The sequence below is a fragment of the Rhinatrema bivittatum genome, chromosome 18 (assembly GCF_901001135.1).
Source record: "Rhinatrema bivittatum chromosome 18, aRhiBiv1.1, whole genome shotgun sequence".
Lineage (NCBI taxonomy): Eukaryota > Metazoa > Chordata > Amphibia > Gymnophiona > Rhinatrematidae > Rhinatrema > Rhinatrema bivittatum.
The window spans coordinates 43,585-65,628 of record NC_042632.1 but is presented as its reverse complement, the minus strand read 5'-3'; the positions used below and the strand labels follow the sequence as shown (position 1 = coordinate 65,628).

At 43.9% G+C, this 22,044-nt stretch overlaps 1 long non-coding RNA gene across 1 annotated transcript in view; it reads right to left on the bottom strand.

Annotated features, from left to right (window-relative positions):
- LOC115080042 overlaps positions 1-19,139 on the bottom strand; it is a 52,351-nt gene extending 33,212 nt beyond the window's left edge. The window contains exon 1 of the long non-coding RNA XR_003853496.1: positions 18,866-19,139. This is a non-coding gene — a long non-coding RNA (uncharacterized LOC115080042). The remainder of the gene's footprint in view (positions 1-18,865) is intronic.
- Positions 19,140-22,044: the final 2,905 nt, after the last annotated feature.

Below are 22,044 nucleotides of genomic sequence, written 5' to 3'. Positions count from 1 at the left end.
GGGGAAGGGAGGGGAAGGTGAGGGGAGGGCAAAGGAAAGTTCCCTCCGAGGCCCCTCCGATTTTGGAGCGGCCTTGGAGGGAACGGGTTAGGCAGCGCGGCTCAGCGCGCGCTGGCTATACAAAATCAATAGCCTTGCGCGCGCCGATCCAAGGATTTTAGTGGATACGCGCGGCTCCGCGCGTATCTACTAAAATCCAGCGTACTTTTGCTTGAGTCTGATGCGCAAGCAAAAGTAGGCTGATCGCGCTTCTTTTAAAATCTACCCCTATAGGAAGAGAGTGAATGCATTTGTAGATTAGTAAGAAACATTTGAATTGTATACAAAAGCAAAAGGGGAACCAATATAGCAACCTGAAAAGAGGAGTTTCATGGTGTAAAGAAGTGTATTTAGCCTGGTCCACTTTAAGACAGCTACAAGGGAATCTTGGTTGCAGGGCATTACCTGGGGAGAGGGATAAGATGCCAGGGCCTAGAGGGAAAGGAAGGCCCCAGATGAGACTAGGAAGAAGCAGAAACTTTGCTAAATGACTTATGTGAGTAAACTGCTGCATTTCTGTTTTCAGCACTGCTGAGGTAAGCAGGCTTGTGTTTTGCTACTTTTTGATTGCAGTTAATACAAAACTACAAAAGTTTAGCCAGAGTCCAAACTGAATCCATCTTCTGGTAAACCAAAGACTACTCATGGTATCAAACATGGCCACAGCAACATTAGAAGATAAATCATGCAGCTGAATTGTGGATATATTGCACTGGAGAAAGATAGTTCAATAGGAGGCCAACCAAAAGTAAGTTGTAGTAGTTTGAGTGGGAGGTGATAATACTGGATGGTATGGATCTGGATTTGTCGATAGGTACACTAGGCCTGAGCCTAGGGTGGTAAAAATCTGGGCGTGCCACAGGTCTGCTGAAGATTTGCAGCCTCCCAGCTGAGCTGAATCTCAGTCAGCAGAGAACAGCTTTCTGCTTCCTGCTCTCCTCCCTTCCCAGGTGCTGTTCAGAGAAGAGTCAGGGAGGGATTGAAGCTGGAACAGACATAGAGCAAAGAAGAGCCACTCTGTTTCCTAACCTTTCATCCTGTCATTCAGGGGAGTGGGAGAGCCTGGATCAGTCATAGCAGATTAAAGTAGAGCCACTCCCTCCCTTTCTTCCTGTCAGTTAGGGGCAGGAGGAAAGGAGATATGCCTGGAGCAAACAGAGCAAAGGAAAGTCATTTTGTAGAGGTTAAAAGGGGCTGAGAAATGGATCATTAGGGGGGTGAGGGGAGGAGCTGGGGGTGAAAGGAAATCTGTGCATGTGAGAGAGAAGGGAATGGGGGGCAATATTTGTGAGAGGGAAGGGACTGGCACTGGGGGTGTGTGTGTGTGGGTGGGTAATCTCCATTCCTGCTGGGCAGATTAGAAAGGGGATGGAGATGCAAGGGGCAAATGGACTGGGGCATGGTAGAGACACCTCCCTCCACTACAATTTGGATTATTCTTTCCTTGATCTCAGATCCCATCTCCCAGATTCTAGAACCTCCTTCCTTTCTACCTTCCCCTTCTTTCCAGATACTACAAGTGCTGCCCCTCCCCCACTCCCACCACCTTTGCCAAACCCCAATCACAGAATCTACCGCCTGTGATCCTCCTCGTACTCCTTTCTCAAGCTCAGAGCACCTCCTTCCCTCTTCTTCCCCATTCCAGATTCTTGACCTTCCCAAATTCCTTCCTTAATCCTCCCCATCTCCATTCTCCCCATTCATAGTCCTCTTTCCTTCTCACACTCCTCACCCCCGTTTCCAGTCCTCTCACATTCTCCTCACCCCATTCCTGCTCCTCCTTCCTTCCTCTCCTTATCTCTAGTCCTCTCACCCTCTCCTTCTCTTCTCCCCATTCTTGAGATCTCCTCCCTGTACTTGTGATCCCTTTTCCTAACCCAATAAAAGCTATCCAACTAGAAATTTTGAGTAAAACTTCACAAGGGGAAAGAATTCTCAATAACTCAAGTTGTGAGGATCACCAGGTTCTTGGTGCCATGACTAGAAATAGTAGATGTGCTAAGTATGCTGGAGTGCCTTTAAACAGAGCTCTAAAAATCAGGCCAAAAAAATCGTAAATGCTTTTCTGAATCAAACCAGCAACTAGTGTAATTCCTAATAATGATATGTTTCATGATCAAATTTAGTTTCCAAAGATCACCCTGGCACCTGTGTTTTGGAAAAATCGTAACCTTTTCAGAGAGATCTCAAAACAGTCCAGAACAGTGTAACAATAGTCTATTCAGGAGGAAACAAAAGCATTAGTTAGAGTTAATAAAAAAAGATATTAAAGAAAAGTTTTAGGTGGCAAACCAGTTGATGATGACGGAATGCAGATTTGGTCCAACATGAGATTTGATTTGATATAGAGAGTATAAAGTGAATTTTAAAAACCTGGCACGTACAAAAACCAGGAGATATGCGAATATGTTGGGCCAATGTGCGCCGAGCGGTTTTTAAAAACTGCCTGGATACACGCGTATCTCCCGCTGAGCATAGAAAAAAATCGTCTAAAAAAGGGGCGAGGCATGGGAATGGTATGGGTGTTCCTGGATTTCTCAGTGAAAACAGCGCATAAATAGTTACGTGCACAATGTGTGCGCCAGGGTCCTCTACCGCGTAATTTTACTTCTGCTATGGATGGTGTGCAAGTCATAAAACAAAAAAATATAGACACGTCAGCAGGGTTTTAAGGGTCAGGGATAACAGGGGAAAAAGGAGGCTAGTACCTAGGAGGATTTGAAGTCCTAGCCCTTGCCTGGGTGAACTGGGAATGAACTGGTGAAACTGGCAATGGCGTGGACACGCGTCCCTATTAAAATCACGATGGAAGCAGGATTTGCACGCACATGCGCCCACTTAAAATTGTGCCACATTTGTGCTTCAGCTTATTTTATAACATGTGCACATGTATGTTTGTATTTGATAAAAACGCTGCGTCCCTGAGTGCAAGCTGGCAAACGAACGCACACAAGCACTTGCGCACCTGTTTAAAAGTTACCAGCCCAGCATGTGCAGAGTCAAACAATTTGCTTCAGTTTGCTCATAAACTTCTTAGGTCAGTGTCATTCATTTGATTCATTTCAAATGCAATTTTTTTTATTCATTTTACTCATTCTTTTGTTTTCCGTAGTGGTCAATGGGGGAAGCAATGCAGTTTATCTTGTGCTTCCAAATTGGGCTTTTCTAATCATTTCTAATGAAACTGATGGGTAGACATTATCAAATGGTGAAGGCATGCCAACATATTAAAACTGCATCAATGAAGCACCAACGGTTGCATGACAGCCAAGGACCCACAAGGGAGCAAAATGCTACCAGGAGCGGCAGGAATTCTTCAAGGCACTGCTAGAGGAACAAAGCACCTACAAGAATGGCCAGAACACCCTGAGGCTCCAAAAATGGGTCAAGGCTGTATGAGGGGGGCAAAGTGGCACCAAGTGAGCATGGACACCTCAAGGCACCATGAAGAGGGACAAAGCATCAAAAGAGGCAGAAGGAATTGATAGAGGATAAAAATAACTGAAAGAGTGGCATGAAAACCTCAAAGCATCATAAGAAGCACCAAGCAGTTTCCCATAGTGGCAAGAAGACCCCAGTGCTCCAAATGAAGGGCAATATGCACCAACCAAATTAGTAGATAGCCCTAGGAAAGGATACGCCACAGGAAATCATTACGGCATCATTAGGTGAATTAGCTGGCTTTTCAAGCTTGGATTTGGTCTTCACTGGAGGCTAAGATGCTACTTACTAGAGGCACCAAATGATCTTTAGCCACTACCTGTTTAATATCCTGTGATTCAGTGGTGCGTGCTATATGTTGCTTATAAGCAGTTATCACAGAGAAGCATGTTCCTGGTTCTGGGTGCTGCACTTCCACAGTTCTTGCCTTTTGCTGTGGCATAATCTGTTGAAAACTAAATAGTGAATGAAACTAATAATCATAAGAACCTTAAGGGAAGGCAGTTTGAAGGCAAAGTCTAAGACGGCATGAAACCATTAAAGATAACTGTGTAAGGCCTGTGTAAGGCAATGAAAGGCCAAGACAAAACCAAGAGTTGGCAAGTACCTTAGGGGAAGGGGATTTGGAAAGAACCTGTAACAGCCTGAGCAGAAGAGGAAGCACCATAAGGTACCAAGAATGGCTTCCCCCATAGGGTGGGGAGCACCCAGCAAGGGCTGTCTTTATCATGATGAGGCCAGCCAGGGTCTATGCACGAGCATAGACATGGGACCAGCCCCTTCTCACAGCAGCAGAGGGGTAGATGGTGTCCAGCATGTGCAGGCTCCTCCAGCTTTCATGACTCTTTGCTCAGAGCATGGGACCACCCTCCTACAAACTGGAGGAGCCTGGGGCAGCCCTTCTTTTTGTTCTCAGCTGTGCTGAGGCCTTCCCTCCCTTAAACCAGAGAGCAGAGGGTGGTCGCCCGTCTGGTGCTTATCAAAATGAAGCAGTGTGGGGTGTCTGTCCTAGTCAGAGACATGGCTGCCTGGTTTATCCTACCAGTAGCATAAGCTTTTGTCCAAAAATATAATTGCTGTGCACGCGGTACGTGCACACGTTCAGTATAGTGAAACTGTGACTGGCTTATTAAATCAATTAAATGAATTAGTAATTGGGGGGCTGGGAAAGGCTTCCTTTGGGAGGGCCGCGATGAAAAGAGGACACAGACTGATTGCTAGAGCTGTGAGAAAAAATACTTGAGAAAAAAAAACCATTTTCCTTCTTCACAAAAAAAGTAGTTAGCAAGCTAGACAAAAATTAAGAAATCAAAGACAAAATGTAATTATGAAGCCAGTATTGCTCAGGTGTAGTAGCTCTGTGGGAGACAGAAAACATAATAATAGGTAGCAGGAAAAAAAATAAGCAGCTATACTAGGGAAGGAATGGAGGTTAGGCCCTTCCTGCAGCAGTGGCTGAAACAATAAACTGTGCGCTGTAAAGAGCAGCAGTCATGCAGTGAGTGGTTCACTGAGGCTACAGGAGGGGAAGAAGCAGAGAAAGCAAGAAAGGCCAACTTACAGCTTTAGTTATGTTAGATAGGAAAGAAAATGAAACAGAAAGATGTGCCTAGAGGCAGGTCAAATAGGGAAAGTAAGCATTGTCATGCAGATAGAGCTCTGAAGTGCAAGGGAAAGGTGTACAGAGCCTGAAAAACTGAAGGTGTCAATGAGACAGAAATGTCAAGACACAAACAATAAGCGATTGATCTGGTGACTCAGTGGCAAGTGCTGTATGTTGCATCCCCTCACCCCATACTATGTCTCTGCCCCCAAGACAATGTGGGGGAATCTCAAACAGCACAAGGAATCAAAACCCCAAGGCACGGAGTGCAGTCAATCGCAAACAGCACAAAGGCTTAGACAGCAAGACGTATAACCAGAAAAGAGGTGAGGTAGGAGAGATGGGTTTTAACATTTTTATTTTGGGGACCAGATACCCCAGTATAACAAAGAAATAAGTAGCATAGGAAAACTAAGATGAGATTGCAGAGGGATAGAACAAAATGAAGAACCAGAAAAGAGGTGGAGTGGGAGAAGAAGCTTGTATTTTTCTTCTTTTTTTTAAACATTTTTACTTTGTAGACAAAATACCCAGTATAACATAGAAAGTTACGCACCAGAACTCCAATAATGGTACATTAGGAGCATGGCAAGTAGGCATAGCAGCAGAAAGAGCCCCTAAAGTGGTACATTTGGATCATGGCAGCTAGGTGGTACCAAAACTGGTATACCTAAGGCATGGCAGGTAGGTATAGAAGTAGTATGACCCCCACCAAAGTTGTATATCAGGAGCATGGCAGGTAGGCATAGTAGCAGGGAGACTCCCAAAGTGGTACATCCGGGGCATGGCAGGTAGACAGAGTGGCACAAAACTTCAAAGGTACTTTCTGTCATCTTGCTTTAGCTATGGGCTGTGTCAGGAGAGACATTTCTTTGCAGGCAATATGGCTTTGGTGTATTGATGTGGAGCTGTTCCTGCTTGCCCTACTTCTAGGGTGGTCACTCTTTCTTGTGCTACAACCCCACTGTGACTCTGCCTCTGGTGCTCCTGTTCACACATGCTAGCTGCCAGCATCTCCTTTATGTATGTAAGAAAATGCTGACACTGGAGGGCAAGACCCCCTTTCACGTGTAGATCACAAAATGTGGCAAGTATGTTTTCTGTCAGAGGATTCAGTCTCTCTCCCACTTGCAGTAGCAAGTGGAAGAGAGACTGAAGAAAGGAGTCCACAACTGCAACAACTCTGCTTCCATTTCCTCTTGCTCATAGAAACCTTCTAATTTTAACTCTAGAATATTTATTGTTGGGATGACCCCATCCAGGGTGGTGCATCTGGAGCTCAGATCAGTTTCTTCTGCCTTGAGCTGGCTTTCACTCCTGCCATTCTGTGGCTAAATACGTCTCTTTTCAGTTTAGGGGCAGGCTTCCCTTTTTTCTCACTGCTGCTGCTAGTGCTAGGCTGGGCTGGCTCTGCAACAAATCCTCTCTCCCTGCCACTTCCTCCTCCTATTCCCAGTCCTCTAAGTGGCATGATGGAAGTTGAAGCCTACTGAAGGGTTGTATATCACAAAATTATTTAAAATTGATATGTTCCACTCATAGTACTGCTCTACTGTGTAGAAAGCTGTCTCAGTCAGACAGAAAGACACACACACACACACAGATACATACAGTGTATGTGTGTGCTGTGCATTGATGAGTGTGACTGATTCCTTTCCAAACACAAAAAGATCTGATAGAAAGTACTAAAGTTAAATATAACCAAGAATTTGAAGGCTGGCAGCCTGGAAGACTGAAACCTTTCTTCACTTCAGTCTGTCAATATGTTACTCTCACTGTGCTTCAAATATTCAGAGACAAAAAATAATCACTAGCAATGTGCTTCAATCTCCAGTGACACTCCCCTACCCTTCAGTGAACACTGAAAGAATGCAGTGCCACTGCCTTTATCTTTCTGTCTGTCACAGTGAGACCACTGCAGCAGGGAAGATCATGAAAAGCCCCTTTACCAGTGGCAAAGTTAACTTTTTTAAAGATTGTTTCTGAACTGTGAGAGAGTTTCTCACAAGAGAATCTTTTCTACCAACTGCTAGAAACTTTCTTGGACATGCTCAGATCTTTCAGTGGGAGGATAGCAGCATCGCTTAATCCAGCTAGCAGCTATGCATTGTTTAAAAGATGCTTCTCTGTGATTTGTCCTCTGTCTGGTCTCCTTGCCAACTTGTCCAGCTACAGCTTCCATAAGGTTATGTCGTCACCTACAAGAGTTGGTTGCTATAGTTACCTGGCACTTCTTTGTTCAGTGCTTAAAGTATAGCTTTAGACTTGAATAGGCCATAGTCTTGAATGGTTAACAAATGAATGAGATGGCAATTTTTGTTTAAATTCATGGGACCCCTCCATTCATTGTGGGGGGTCCATGAATGAAACAAAAATGGACTCATTCAAGCATTTTACCCATTTGTTTCAAAAGAATGCACATTTCTAATAGATTGGAATCCAATTTCATACCTAAGACAATAACAAAATCAGATACAGGAACAATGACCCCAACATTCTGAGTGGCCAATTTAGAAGTAGATATTCTTCTGCAGATTTACCTTCAGATGATGCACTAAAAACCAGTCAGCTATCTTATTTAAACATTTATTAAATTTTTCCATTGCCTAAGAAGAGGCAGGATTGAAGTGCACTAAAACCTGAATGTCATTGACATATTAAAAACAGCTAAATCCCATGTTTTGCATCAGGGTCTTGAGGAGCCAGAAATACATTAAGTTACTCCTTAAGTAACTAGTCTTGGTTCTGACAATTTATGTCCCCAATTCACTTTAAAAAAAATCAGTAGAAAAGGACTCAAACCAAATTAAAACCAATCTCTCTAGCCCAAGCTCATTAAGACACTGTAATAAAAGAGTGTTGAAAGCAGCACTTCTGTCAATCATGCATCTCTACCACTATCTGCATTCATTCTAATTTTGTTGGATATTGCCACCAAAATAATTTCCTTACTATAATATTTCTTAAACCGATTTTTCAGTTGTAGTGCATTCACCTTATCTACAAAATCACCTAGTTGAGAGGCTACCACCCTTCGCCCTCACTTTCATCACAAACAGTATGTTAGACACTGGACAATAATGTTTTGTGTCAGATGAATCAAGCTGTTCTTTCTTTAAAATAGAATGAACTCATGGTTTCTTAAGGAGGGGCAGCCACTTGACCCTGGTCAAAACTTGTGTTTATTATTGAAGTCAAGAATTTTGCAAGGTGACATTTTTTTGATTTCACAAATTTTGTTGGAATGGGATCAAGGGAGGTTGAGCTGGTATTCATTGAAGGTAGAACATTTCTAATCACCAGTTATACCACAGGATTAAAGAGTAACCATTTACTTTTTCCCGAGAAGGAATCCGGGACAATTTCTTGGGCCTCATGCTGGATAGTCACAAAAGGGGAACATAAATCTACCACATTATTCTGTTGGTCCTCAAATTAGCAGCAAAACCTTCTGCAGACAAAAATGTCACATCCTCAGCTGAATCTCTTTTCCTGAAAATTATGAAATAACCTTGAATAGTTTTCTTAAGCAAACTGCTAAGCTTGACCTGCTTTAAGGGATGTGGTCCAGAACTGGACACAGTACTGCAGATGAGGTTTCACTAATGATTTGCTCAGAGGCATTATTCTATAACTATTTTCTGCAGGTTTAATCTTTCCCTATAAACCCCAGCATTCTTCTGGTCACTGCCTTGTCATAGGGGCGGATTTTCAGAGCCCTGCTCGCCTAAATCCGCCCAAATCCGGGCGGATTTAGGCGAGCAGGGCCCTGTGCGCCGGTGAGCCTATTTTACATAGGCCTACTGGCGCGCGCAGAGCCCCGGGACTCGCTTAAGTCCCGGGGTCGTGTCGGGGGCGGGACCAAGCGCAGCGGCGTTTTCGGAGCGTGTCCGCAGCGTTTTGGGGGCGGGTACGGGGGCGTGGCTACGGCCCGGGGCGGTCCGGGGGCGTGGCCGCACCCTCTGTACCCGCCCCCAGGTCGCGTCCCGGCGCGCAAGAGGCCCGCTGGCGCGCGGGGATTTACGCCTCCCTCTGGGAGGCGTAAATCCCCCGACAAAGGTAAGGGGGGGGCTTAGACAGGGCCGGGTGGGTGGGTTAGGTAGGGGAAGGGAGGGGAAGGTGAGGGGAGGGCAAAAGGAAGTTCCCTCCGAGGCAGCTCCAATTTCGGAGCGGCCTCGGAGGGAATGGGGGTAGGCTGCACGGCTCGGCGCGCGCCGGCTATACAAAATCGATAGCCTTGCGCGCGCCGATCCAGGTTTTTAGCAGATACGCGCGGCTCCGCGCGTATCTGCTAAAATCCAGCTTACTTTTGCTTGCGCCTGATGCGCCAGCAAAAGTAGGCCAATTTGCGCTATTTGAAAATCTACCCCATACTGTTTTGCAACCTTGGTCATTTCAAGATTTCATTGTATGGAATTCTCTTCCACTTTTTATTCAGGAAGCATTTGATTATAAAATCTTCAGGAAAAAATTACAATATCTTTGATTCTGTTGATTGGTTTGCTTGCCTCTGGTTTTTCGTTCTGTACTTTATGGTTTAAACTGTTTTACATTGTTTCTCATTTCCTATCTCTATCTGTACTGATATTTTTGTTAATATTGTAATCCACCTAGAACATCTTGATTTGAAATGGGTGGAAAAGAATTTTAATTAAATAACTACATTTAAAAAATAAAATTGTATTTATTTAAAGACAGTAAACCGCTGGAATGATGCAGACAGGGACAATAATTTTCAAACCAGCATGCTATGTGTGCATCGGCTATGTGTGCATGCTGTGTGTGCATGTGTGCATTGCTAAGTGTGCATCGGCGCTCCCCAGAGACGTGACCATTTTATAACTTACATGCGCATGTTATAATATAAGCTATCTGCACGCAAATATCACTTCTACTGCATAAGTTGGGGGATTTTGAAAGTGGCACATGCCCACACCATTGCCAGTTTCACCAGTTTATCCAGTTAACAGCTAGATCCTCCAAAAACCCCTAGTTTAATAGCTTCACTCCCTCCAGTTACCCCAGGCCCTTAAATCACCACAGTTATAGCTAGTTTTTATTTTTTTTAACTGATACCTCCTCCGTGCCCGGTGCATAAATATTTACAAGCACATCTCTTGGCCATGCCATGCCCGTGCCCCACTTTGAAAACTTGATATGTGCGCGCAGCGTGAGATATGCATGTATGTGGGCAGCTTTGAAAATTCGGTCGGCACACGCTAGCCTGACTTGTGTGAGCACTGGGATTTTAAAATTCACCTTGTACTCAGTTACTTGATCCAAGCAATATATAGACACATACTGAAGCTGTCCCGCTGGATTTCACACTTGTTTTGAATTTTCAGCTTTCAAAATACAGAATATTTCTGTTTTTAAGGTTCCCCTGAAACAGACTCTGGTTTGCCAAAACATGAAGATGGCCATATTGGGACTTTTTAAAATATAGTTTTATGAACCAGTTCTCATATTTTTGTTATTTTATATGCAATATGTTATGTTCTTTATAAAACTATTTACATTAGAATGTTTGTGATTTATGAACTTTTTTTATATTTTAATGGTTTTTAATTATAGTTATTGATTTCTCTTATTACATGAATTCCCTTATTACAAGATTTAAGTCAAGTATATGCCTTTCTAACTTTTCAGTTTTATTTTGTCCACCACTTTTATCCAATACGTTTAAATGGAGCAATATAAAATTAACCAGATAGTTAATGAGCTGATGCTCATCCTATCTTTTGAACTTCCAGGTCTTTGCAATAGAATACGTTTGTCTTTTGTTTTTAATGACCATCCAATGCGGAATCTATTTTTCAAGGTCATAGAGATATGTGTGTGCCTGTGCAGGTTGGGTGGGGAGCTTGCATGAAATGCTGTTTTGGTAACAACTTTTATCTCCTACGATGTAAGAGCAGGGCTTTCATTAACAGAGCATCACAGCTGTTAGGAAAGGACAAAGTGTTTGCTGTACTTCGGAGAAATTCTAGGGGCCCAAAGTGCATCAGCTCTTCGTGACCAAGAGCTGAGCCCTTTCCTGCTAGGACTGGGTATGACCATCATGTGCTTGCCCAAAATAAAGCAACTACTAAGTAAGGCTCTCTTTATTTAGTGTAAATAAGGCCAGGTGTTCTAGTTGAAGGACAAAATGTTCTTGCTGGATTCTGAGTCTTCCCAAAGCATTTGCATGAGAGAAGGGGTATCAAACTGGGCTCCTCGTTCCATAGAATCCCCTGAACTCGCCTCCCCTCCTGCTCTAGGAAACTGTAAAATCCTATTTTATGGACATGAACACCAGTAACCTTAGTTCCTCAAGAAAGTACAAAACTGCAGCACACAGATAACACTGTAAATCAGTTGCTACCGTCCAAGAAGAAAAGAGTGGCTGAAGTTTCAGAAATTTGCTTGTATTTAGTCCTCTCTACCATTGTGAATCTAAGTAAATTGGGGACTGAGGCCTAGATCCTAATTAGAAACCCAAGCAGGACTTAGAGTACTTTCTAGAAAGTACAACCAGATCATATAAATATAGATACAGATACATAAATACTGCCTTACGAGAAGCAGTGCCTACCTGGAAGCACATTACAATGATGCCACTCATGCCTAGCTGCAGCTGATTTTGCTATGTAGCAGTTGTTAAGAGTATAAATCATAAACCGGTGCTATACTAAATTTTGTGCAATCAAAATTCTTGTACATAAAACTAATTAAAAATGCATTTGGTGGTACAGGAGCAATTAAAAAAAAAAAACAAAAAACAAAACAACTGTGCAGATTCTACCACTCTGAATGGTTTTGATTGCATTTTACAATGCATGGATTTCCACCATTTCCTCTGGCTTTGAATCTTTTAGCCACCATTCACAAAACACAGAAGCTCTCCGAGCTCAGACAAAGACATTAAACTATTTGGGGTAAGCGTGTGCATTTTCTTGTAGAGCACCCTGCATACCGCTGGCATGCTCATTTTACGAAAGGTGAAGCAGGACTGCTGAAACAGATGGTGGGGAAAGGAGGAGGCAGGCAGAGTGAGAAACGGAAGCGGAGAGAGAAGTGAAGTGGGGAAGGGGGAGAGAAGGTTTGCCAGAAGCAGGAGCTGTTTATTCTATTTATTTATTGACCCTTTTACCAAGGCGGATTGCAACAATTTTAACAGAGGATGGTGAGGTCTGAACACAAACAGAATGGGATCTGAACCTTGAATCTGGGAAGATTCTGCTATGCAAATTTTAAATTCCATACATAGAGTGGCTGTTGATGCAAAACACAGTTTGAGCTGATAAAAAAAACCACAAAGCAACCTTTTTTCCACTTGTTGGCCTTTCAGGATTTCTGTCAGCTTTTGGATCAGACATTCATCTTTATTTTTCTCCTCTCCCCCTTGCTGTCTCCTTCTCTCCTTAGCAGTTCCAATATCTGCTTATCGCTCACATTTCTCCCCCCTTTCTCTCTGGAGCTGTTCCAGCATTTCTGTTTATTGCCCCTGCTGTTTGTGCCCTTCAATGCATAAACTGTTACTGCTTTACCCCAAATTGCCCCTCCCTCCCTCCCTTCTTCTTTTTGCCTTGGCACACAAACTGGGAAAGGAGGAGGAAGAGGAGGATGAGGCGTGAGATGTGGTGTGAGCAGGGAAGCGTTCTGTTATTGAATCCCACCGCGTCCCTGAATATTTATTATGGAAAGAGGGCACTGGATATTACCTACCCCACCTAGTGAAAAGATGATGGCAGGCCTTAAAATGCAATGATCTTTCTGTGAGAAAATGCTGCTCCCTCTTTTCCAATGCTGTTCTGGGCTATGTCTGGCCTGTGAGTTGCATTAGTGTTAAACACTGTAGCCACAAGAACAAATTCCTCAGTAAAATTCAAATGTTCTGGTTCTAAAGCCTTTCCAGACCTCAGGATTTGCAGGCACCCTGCCGACAGTAACATCCACTGGAATTCCCAAGCAAAAAGGGAAGCACTATTCTAAATTCGCACGGTAGGGTGAAAAGTGGAAGGAGTTTGTTTCACAAACGAGAAATTGCCTCGCCAAGCCTTTAGCCATAGGATGCAACAGCAAATCTCTCATGTAAAAAATGGGCAAAACCACTGCCAAATTGCTGGGAAATTACTGATGGTGAATCAGAGGGCTGTATAGACAAAATGTTCCTTTTTGAATTCATGAATAATCAGAGGGAGGGTTGCTTTTTGATTCTGTTGTTTTTGGTATAAACATTTTCACATTATGAAGATAAATCCATCCATCAATGTTACTTGAACTGAAAGAACCTGCAGAGACCTAAAATAAAGTGCAGGATGTTAAACACATTGGTGCATCAACTGAACACTTGTCTGCGCATCAGCAGTTGCAGGGAACAGCGCAAGGGGCACAAAAAGAGCTTGAAGCCCAAGCTCTGACTTGCTACACTCACATTTCTGCTTTCTAAAGAGCACAGCATTCAGGCCCAACTCGCATTATTACACAGATAGGAATGACTCAATGAGTCAACAAGAAGTTCCACCCAGAACTAAAGAAGGCTTCTTTCCAAATCACGTGTCTGCATGGATCCAGAAAGAGAACAACTGTCAGGCCTGAAATCAGGAACAGGCTGGAGAGCAAACACAAACATGATTAGGGGAAAAACCCACACAGATGGCCATGTCATATGGCTTTTTGTCCTTAGGAAAGTAGGTTAAAAATCTTCCACCGTCAGGAGTGCTAAAAAGCTGGGAAACCCTTGCTGAGCTCCAGCACTCATGAAAGGTTACAACTTTAATAAGACTTCACATTTTATAGCCCTATTATACACCCCCAGGAAGTCCCTGCCACAAAGTACTTACATTCTAAGTAGATACCTGAGGTAATGGAGATAACGTAGCATTAGAGCCCATTGCTCTAATTACTAGGCCACTTGCTCAGCCGGTGTGTGTGAACTGGGCTGGTTTTCCAAAGCCTTTTTTCACAGACTTTGCATGGTGTCTGCTGCACGGACTTCACTCAGACAGTATGGAGGCAAAAACACTATAAAGACTTTGCAGATTTGCAAATATTCTGCAAAGTTCACTAATTTGCAGAACCATTGAGCAGAGACACTAATAAAACTGGCCAGGACTGCATTTGTTTCACTGAATGCTGACCTGATGACAGGGATTCTTGATCCCCACTCCTGCTTCTTGGGTCAGCAGGGACAGCGTTTTACAGCACTTAAGAGGGAAGGGGTGGGCTGTGTAGATCCAAAAATTATTTCTTCACAAAAAAGGGTGGTGGATGCATGGAATGACCTTCCACAAGAGGTGGCAGAAGTAAAAACAATCATAGAATTAAAGAAAGCCTGGGATAAGTGCAGAGGAGCTGCAGAGAAGTGACTAGAAAGCCAGAGATAGCTGGGATCACAGACTACACTGGCCTGACGGTCCTTATCTGCCACTTAATCAGTTTCTCTGTTTCAGACATTGCACCACAGTGCCACCTACTGGCTGGTTCAACAATAAACTTGGCTGGGCTAGAGAGAAAGGGGTTCAACTATGGGAAAAGCCTGGGGCACTACAGATCAAGGCTCATGGCACAGTAAGGCCTAGGACTATTCAAGCTAGTAGCGCAATGAAGCAGGAGGAAAAACCCACAAGGAAAAGCAAAACAATAGAAAATGAGGGCCAGGTGGAAGGCAGGTTGCAAATGCAATAAATTTTGCCCTATTTAGGAAAATGTTTCTCTAAAAATTAAAATGAAAATATTTGTGGAAGTAACTATGTCAACACAGAGATTCCTGCAAAAGTCAAATGTGCATATTTCAGCTACTAAATCCAAGTGATCTTCAGAAACAGGAAGAATCTTCTCTTCAAGCCATTGCAAAAATAGCAATGGCTGGTTCCTTGCCACAATCTTTCTGATCAAGACTAATGAATAAAGGAAGCCCATTTGCTCCAAATAAAATCTCTCCAAAAAGAATGTGAACTGACTGAGGAGTAGAATAGCTTTATTGGTACAGTACAGACCCCCTGCGACTCGCTGCTGCCTAGAGCGTGCGCGTGCGTGCACGCCAGACATCAATAGGAAAGTCCAATCCATGTGCTCACTCCCAAAAGTAAGAGCCGGAGACACCCAAGCACATCGGGCTAATAACTGTTATTGAACCAGTCCTTTTTTTTGAAACTCAGCTCTACTACAAGCCTTGACCCCATTCTCTGCCAACACATTCCACAAATTGTGCAAAAAATACTTTCTTAATTTGGTTATAAAGCTGCTACTAGTTAGTTTGATGTTTTCTAGTCCTAGTACTTTCTCACTCTGATTTGAGTTTATAAAAATGTATATCCATTATATCCCCTCTCAGTTGCCTTTTCTTCAATCTTAAGAATCCTAACCCATTTAGCCTTTCTTAATAGGGGGGCCTCTGTCATTTTTGTTGCCCTTCTCTGTACCTTCTCTAGTTCTGCTATATTTTTTTTGAGATGGGGTAACCCTCACTGCATACAATACGCAAGGTGCGATTGCACCATGGATCAATACAGAGGCATTGGGATATCCTGTTTTATTCTCCATTTTATTCAGAATGCTTTCTAACATTCTGCACACTTTGCTGCGGATTTCAATGTATTATCCAGAATGACTTCAAGATCCTTTTCCTGGGGTTACATCTAATATTGAACCCAGCATTGTGTACCTCTAACTGGGATTATTTTTCCCTAAGTGCATCACTTTGCACTTGTCCACATCAAATTTCATCTGCTATTTAGATGCCTAATTCCCCAGCTTAGCAAAATCCTCCTCCATTCCTTACAACTCACTTATGTTTTAACTGCAAATTTGTATCATCTGCAAATCTGATCATCCTGCTAATTGCTCCTTTTCCAGATCATTTAAACAGCACAGATCCCCCTACAGAACCCCGTGGTACTCCACTAATGACTTTTCTCCATTTAGAAAACTGACCATTTGATCCTGCTCTCTGTTTCCTGCCTTTTAACCAGTTATCAGTCCCCAAGAGGACACTGCTTCCTATCCCACAACTTTTTTATTTCCTGAGCAAACTCATGAGGGACTTTGTCAGATGCCTTCTGAAAATCCAACTACCTTATATCAACTGGCTCACCCTTAGCCACGTTCATTTACAGCTTCAAAACATTTCTACAACTCATTGGTAAGGGAAGCCTTGCCTTTAATCATTTCATGTTAGCCTGGACTGCCTGCTTTCCCTCTTCTGTTGTGGGGAAGATTGCATTGCTGCTGCTGCTGTGTGTGCGTGTGTCTGTCTGTGTCTGGTCCCGTATCCGTTCTGTGAGTTACTGGAGCTCTTTGGTTTACAGTGTTACCAATAGAAACCTGCCAGAATGCCTTAAATTCAAGAGAAAAAAACATAGGGGAACATATAAAAAGAAATTAAAGTTTTACGAAGCTCTGTCGGTGTTTTGGGGGTTTGTTTTTTTTTATTAACTAACCCCACATCTGGAAGGCAGTTTGTATTAAGCACATCACAGGACAGTAGGGAAATAAGAAATTGTGTTTAAAGATGGAATAAATTGTATACAGTTATTTATTTGCACATTCTTATAGTGCACTGATTTCAATGCAGATTACAAAAAACCCATCAAAACAGGAAAAAATGAAAACAATATGGTGAAGACGGTAACTTTCAAACTGGCGCGTGGGCACACGTGTGCATGCTCATCGGTCAGCACCCAGGGACACGGCTATTTTACAACGTGTGTGTGTGTACATGCACGTGTGCTATAAAACAGCCTGGCCACGCACGTGTGCACCAAATTTTAAGTGGGCGTACAAATGTGCTTCTACCGCGTAAATCGGGAGATTTTAAAAGGGTCGTGCCTGATGCCATTTCCAGTTTTACCAGTTCTTCCCCAGTTCGCCCAGTTAAGAGATAGGTCTTCCAAGCCCCCTTGGTTTAATAACCTTCACTCCCTCCAGTTATCCCCAGTCCTTAAAACCCCACCGATCTGCCTATTTATCTTTATTTTATAACTGACAAGGCATCCATGGCAGAAGTAAAATTACGTGGCAGGGGGCATCGGCACGCGCCGGATCCCGTAAGTGCTTAGGGGCACGTCTAAGATCCATGCCCTCAAACACCCATGCCCAGCCCCTTTTCGAAAACTTCCACGAAGTGGGCACTGCAGCATTTACGTGCGTACCCGGGCGGCTTTTAAAATCCGCATGACGCACACGAGCCCAACATATTCGCACATCCCCTAATTAATGCCCTTGCTGGGCTTTTAAAATTCAGCTTAAAATGTTTTAAACACAGTTTGCTAATTCAATAACTTTAGCGTATGCCCGACTAAATAGCAGTGCTTTGACTCTTTCCCTAAAATTGAAACATTACATTTCTTCTCTCAGTGCAGAAGGTAATGAATTCCACAACACAGGGGTTGCATATGAAAATGTTCGAGCTCACGCACAAAGGCAGAAGAACTAGCGGATGTGGCTCTGATGATCTTAGCAACTGTGCCGATATTCGTGGTGATCCGAGCGTTGCTAAACAATGGGGAGCTGAAGACCCTTCTCAGGAGCTTAGTCCAAGGGCCAGCCCTGGAGCACTCCATGACAGGGTGGGAAGCCTTCAGCTCCCATCAGCGCTATTCTGTCACCAATGGCAATGAAGACTGCAGGCACCAAGATTTTGTTCTTTCTAGCATGGTCTTGTCTTCTGATGAGACCAGAAATTTGAGTGCCATCAGCAGAGAAAGGACAGAAATGTTCTCACTGGCTTCTGCTGGCATGGATGAGACCACTGCGAGCCTCCTGTAGCCATCGCAGAAGGCAGTATAACAACAGTGAAATATACTTCCGGTGTACTACAAATATTTTAAGGTCCATATTAAGGACCTTAAGGTGATTGCTGGCCTCAGCAAGACCTGATCTATGGGCTGGGAGCTCTCTTAAGATGCAGGCCTGCATATATCTTGTCTCCTTTCATATATATGAAATTTGGACCCTTTTAATACTATAAATTTGTTTTTCATTCAGTTGCAATATTCAAAGATTTTTTTCCTATACATTTATCGCCTCAGCAAATAGTTATTGTTTATATTAGTGTCCGTGTCCAAGAAAACCCAGTGGCATGATGGTGCTGCAGTTTGTAGCTGAGTGGTGCCGTGCTCAGTACTCTGGGCAAGGCCCATTAAAAAGAGCTAAGTCTGCGTCGGTGTTCTGGAGGCAACAAAGACGTCTAGACAGCAACTCTGCATCTGCACCAAAGGCCCGTCTTGAACATGCCATGCCCATTCAATAAAAAGACAGTAAAGAGATATTCCTTGCTGTAACAGGCTCGCTTGCGTCTCAAGTGCAGTTTCCTACTGAAGGACCTATCCGATCCAGAAAGCAAAGAACTTTTTCATTGTGGATGGTATTAGATTTTCCTATCACCACTTCAGCTGTGAGCTGCAGCGCTTCCTCCTGTCAGAGCGAGCCTGCTGGAGCTCACAGCTGATTGGTTGGCAGGCACATCCGATGTCCTCCTCTCCAAGGTTTGGAAGCCCAGCTGGAGCCTGGCAAGTGCTGTGCTTTCCCAGTAACCCAACAAAAGCTGCACAGGCTGATGTGCTTATTTACAACTCCAGTGAAGGCAAGGAATCTTGATAAAATTTCAGCAAACATGGTGATTTTCCACAAATCCAGTAAAAGTCAGCTTTCACAACATACACACACTTTTTTTTCCCAAAACTTAGCATTATTGGGACAGGTATAATTTACTGCATCCCGTGCATATAGAAATCTCTTCAGTAGCTCTACATGCGTCACCCCTGACAGCATTCTGCCCCCCCAACAGTCACACTGTACCTGCATTGTGCAAGAAGCAATGTCAGAATCAAAGGCCACAGTCCTCATACCGATGATCCCCCCACACGGCAGTTTGGTTGATACAGACCAAGTTTGTGACCAAAAATGTGAACTAAATGTCTGAAGACATCATATTCCTACAGATATCCTTATTAATGCAGTGAGGAAGCGGCACTCCTCTAGGCTTGTAGTCCACAGGGCTAAGTACAACATTAACACATTTCTACCCTGGTCCTTCCTCGATAATCCATGGGGAAGAATCTTGAGTCCCACATTGTCCTACACCAAATGACAGAATCCCCAGCTCTGGGAGTTATATAAATGCAATAAAGTCTACAAAATACAGAAATGCAAATATATTTTAGAATATAATATTATCATTGTCAACACCCCAAACCTGTTTACTACTGAGAACAGAAAATAGCCGGAATACTGTCATTTGTTTCAGGGAATGCAAAAAAAGTTTCAACAACTAACAAGCCATGTTTCTTTGCTAAATATGCTGGGACCTGTTATAGAAGCCAACGCTGTTTGTGCCCACTTGTGTCTCAGTGTCCTTACAAATAAGTCAGGGAACATGAGGAGAGGTCAGTAACTACAAACTCTCCGCGGTCTGTTCCTCTCTGTATTTGCCTCTAAACAAATCAACAAAACATAAAAAAAAGATATTCCTGATAGTCTGCAGTGAAGGTTAACCAATGCTAGATCCTCTGCTCTGAAGGGGGGGGGGGGGGGGCAGGAGCATGAAAAGGCCTAGTGCACTCACATCTGCCCAGAAATCTTACACAATCCCCCCTTCTCCAGCAAAAATATCCGCAGCTTTTCCATAGTCTCAGGTTACATATTCCCTGGCTCCAGTGTACTTCAGTGAGCAATTAAGATGCCAAATCTCCTGTCTTAATGCTCCAATATTGGCCTGCAGGTTTTCATTCCACTTTAGAGGGACCACAGCTCTTCATGCTAGATTAATATCTGATGATGCAGCTGGCCCCGAGACGGAATTATAGCGCCGTTTTAAAGGGATGACCAAATGGGAGGAGGGGAGTGGGCATCCCTCCTGCCCCAGGAATGGGGTGAGTTGGGATTGGGGTGGATCCCTTTTTTCAGGGGAAGGGGACTCCAGGTTCTTTTTTTTATTATTTATTTGTATTTATTTTAATGTTTCTTTTGGTAAAGGAACCAAAACAAAATAATTAAATGAAATAATACTTGGGGGCATAAAAACAAACAAAAACAAAATCAATGACATTTTTTGGGGCCACGCATACAATTAGAAATGTACAGACAAAAATTAAAATGGAAACCCTGAGCACTCACTCTACATGCAGTGAAACACTGGGGAAAGAAAAATAAAATTTCTCATGTCATGGGCCAAATGCAAAGATATAAGAGATACATATTTTCCAAAACTGACATATTCCAAGCACTACACAAAATAAAAGGCTTTCTATCTTTGTTGTCTGGACATTTTCTTTTTGCTGCGAGTGCAGGATGTGGTCGCTTGCTCAAGAGACTGAGCCTTTAGATTATGGCATAACCTCAGGGCAACGCTCCAAGGTAGACACCGAAAGATGCAAGCGTATCCAGGCATGAGCTGGACTTGGAATTTAGCTTGAACTTGGAACATAGCTTGGACTTGAAATGAGACACACTTAGACATCCACTGAACCTGTACGCACAGAGTGAGACCCAACAATGCAATGCTGGTCTCTAGGGTAGCCCTCCGGCCACTCAATAGCCCTTTCGAAACTGCCACTAGGAATGGTGACTGCGTCAGGACAGACAAAGGGTGAGGACATGACATGGCTTGATGAGGAACATGGAAGAAGACACTGAAGACTTGGCACTTGAACGAAGACTAGGAACTTGGATGAAGGCTTGAATCCAAGGAACATGGATGAAGGCTATGGAGATGAGGAACATGGATGAAAGCTCAGCTTTAGGTTAAAGTTCAGCTTCCTGGGGCAGTGCACCACAGTGCGCCCTACACAGCCCCCTGTAGGCTGGTTGATGACCATGCTGGGAGAGAGACAGGCTCAGGACTGAGACTCAGACAAGGACAGGAGCCAAGACATCCTTTGGAACAAGGATCATGGAGATCTGCTGCTGTGCAAGCTCCACAAGCCCTGGAACTAGGAACATGACTAAGAACTTGACTTGGAACTTGAAACTCTAAAAACACGGATGGACTCCAAGGACTTCATCCAGCGAAGACAGACTTGGAGACAGACACTGTGCCAGAAAGTGCCCTACACAGCCCCCCATAGGCTGGTCATGGACCATGATGCTGGCACGCCTAGAGGAAGGACAAAGGAGGATCTAGAAAGCTGACCTTGGAACGAAGACAGAGACAACAAGAACTTGATTGAACATTCAGATGAGGCAAAGATTCAGAAGACTTGGAAATGGAATTGATGAGAGACCAGGAACGTGGAACGTCGAACATGAAGGAGCTCTGATGAAGAACAAGGAAACAGGAACAAGAAGACCAGGAACATCCAACAAAGATCATGAAGACTATCAAGACAGGAGTATAACCATGGAAGACCTTGCAGGACAACAAGACCATGGAGACCATGAATACTCTTGCGAAGGCCTTGAGGAAGTGGCAGAGAAGCTCTTTTATAGAGCTGCAGGACTGACAAAGTAGGATGTCATCAGCAAGGGCCATGGGGCTTTTCCTGCCACGGTCCCTTTAAATTCACAGGAGAGGTGCGTGCATGCCTAAGCAGGAGCCGGTATCAGGGCATGAGCGGCAGCGATGGCGGCATCCCTGCCATAAAGATGGCAGTCAGCGGCAGTCCCACCACGAAGAGCAGACAGGACAGCGGCAACTCCCAGCCACGAAGACAGAAGCGGCATCAGCATTCCTGAAGCAAGATAAACTTCGGGCCCGCCACAAAGATAACAGCAGTGGCAGGAGTAGCAGTGGCGGCTTAAGCCACGAAGAAAAAAAATGCCGATGGCACTCGGGCCGTGAAGAAGCAGGCATCGGCGGCATCGGGTCAGTGAATGAAGCCGCTTGCGAGCGCAGGGTGTGGTCACGTGCTTGAGAGAGAGAGTGAGCCCTAAAATTATGGCACAACCTCAGGGCAAAGCTCCAAGGTAGACACTGTGAGAGGCAAGCGTATCCAGGCATGGGCTGGACTTGGAACATAGCTTGGACTTGGAATGCGGCA